Below are 2,077 nucleotides of genomic sequence, written 5' to 3'. Positions count from 1 at the left end.
ATGATCAATTCTTAAAACCTCTAAGGGTTGTCTTGACAAAGGTGGTGATCCTTGAGATGCTGCTTCCACAACACAGCTCCCTACACATTCTTCCATATCATCATCATCAACACATACATCAAAAAATAAACCAACATCTATGTCCTCAATAGGAGAATCAATAACAAGAGGATCAATAACTTCACTTGCAGTTTTAAGTTGATCTACCACATCACATTCATCATCTGAAAATTCGATGTCACTATAACACCTTATAAAATTTTGAGATAGATCTGAAAACTTATTTACCACTACATTATCAATAAAATCCTCATCTGAAAAATCTTCATCTTCATATATATTCAAAAATCTACACTCAACCATATTAGTGTCACAGGATTTGCCGAAGTCTTTATTTTCATTGACCCCCACTAACCTTTGTGGAAAAGGAACCCTTAGTGAAGGTCCTGGGAAAGACTGAACTCCCTTTTTCCCAAATTCCCTTTGAGCTTTTGGAGGAGGTCCAACTTGCTTATCTAATGTTGGTGTGATTAATCGTTGAGGGAAAGGTACTTCTGGCCTTTGGGAACTTCCCAGAGAAATGGAACTGAGTTCTTGTGATCTTCTATTATTCTTCTCCTCAATTCTAAACATGTCATTCTTCAGAAGTTCTTCATGATTTTTGCCACTTCTCAACCCAACATCATCACACTTTTCATTGGATCTTGACTGTGTAGGAGGGGGATCTTCTTTAAACCATTTTGAAACAATACTATCAAGCTTTGCCCCCAAATGTTTGAACTCCTCACTCTGTGACTTGTGAATTTCAACATTTTTAGGTGGTTGAATTTCATTTTGTTTGACAGACTCTCTTACATTTATGGCTTTCACTTCTTGAATATCTGAGGGAAATTCCATCCAACTTTTGTTCGACCATTCATGGAGGTTCAATGTCACTTGATCAATTAACGAATAAGCTTCATCTACACTTTTGTCCATAAAAGAACCTCCAGCTGATGAATCCAATAAAGTCTTGTCTGAGAAAGAAATTCCCCCATAGAATATGTGCAAAATCAACCATTTTTCAAAACCATGATGAGGGCACTGTCTTTGAAGACTCTTGAATCTATCCCATGCTTCAAATAATGATTCTCCATATGCCTGAGCAAAATTTGTTATGCAATTCCTCATATACACCGTTCTACTTGGAGGGAAAAAATGATTCAGAAATTGCTTCTCCAATTGTTCCCAACTTGTGATGCTTTGAGGACAGAGAGAATATAGCCAAGTCCTTGCTTTATCCTTGATACTGAAAGGAAATGTCATCAACCGAACTGCATCTACTGATACTCCTTCACATTTCACCAAATCACAAATCTCTAAAAATGTTTCAAGATACAGATAAGGACTTTCTGATACTTCTCCTCCAAATTTGTGACCTTGTATCATGAAAATTATCTCTGGGTCTAGTTGGAAACTTTCTGCTTCAATTTGAGGTTGCACAATAGGAGATAAAAATCTTGCAGAAAAGGGTGTAGAAAAATTTCTCATGGGCCTGCTTGACATGTTAGTGCTCATGGATATTCAAGGAGAAAAAGAAAATTATCAAGAATAAAAAACAAGAAATAAAATGCAATATGAAAAGCAAGAAAGCAAATGTAGAATTTAAATTGCAAGAAAGAAAGTGCATAATGAAAACAAGAAAGAAAAGATAAAAGGAAAAAGAAAAATGTCTAGAATAATTCATATGCTAAAAATTGCAAGATATGTTTACAAAAGAAAAGAAGAAAGAAACAAGATCAAAAGAGAAAACAGAGAAAAGTTAGATTAGAGTACTAGAAATCAAGAATGCAAAGTTAGAATTAGAATTAGAATTGCAACAAAAAGAGTTGTCAAGAATGTTATTCAAGAAAGGAAAAACTTACGAAAACAGAATTCTAACAATTAGTTATAACTATGCAAATCAAAAGAAAAAAAGAAAAAGTTATGTTTAGTCTAACTCAATTGATAATTCCTAATGTTATAGCGCAGTCCCTGGCAACGGCGCCAAAAACTTATTCGCTCTCCGCAAGTGTACGGAAATGTCGCAAGTAATATA

General features: G+C 34.7%; 1 non-coding gene across 1 annotated transcript; it reads left to right on the top strand.

Annotated features, from left to right (window-relative positions):
- The first annotated feature begins 1,066 nt into the window (after positions 1-1,066).
- LOC122039143 lies at positions 1,067-1,172 on the top strand. The gene has a single exon (XR_006128036.1). It is a non-coding gene; the product is annotated as a small nucleolar RNA R71 (small nucleolar RNA).
- Positions 1,173-2,077: the final 905 nt, after the last annotated feature.

Source organism: Zingiber officinale, chromosome 1A (genome assembly GCF_018446385.1).
Source record: "Zingiber officinale cultivar Zhangliang chromosome 1A, Zo_v1.1, whole genome shotgun sequence".
In the NCBI taxonomy this organism is placed as follows: Eukaryota; Viridiplantae; Streptophyta; class Magnoliopsida; order Zingiberales; family Zingiberaceae; genus Zingiber; species Zingiber officinale.
Note: the sequence above shows the minus strand (reverse complement) of the source record. Positions and strands in the feature narration are given on the sequence as shown.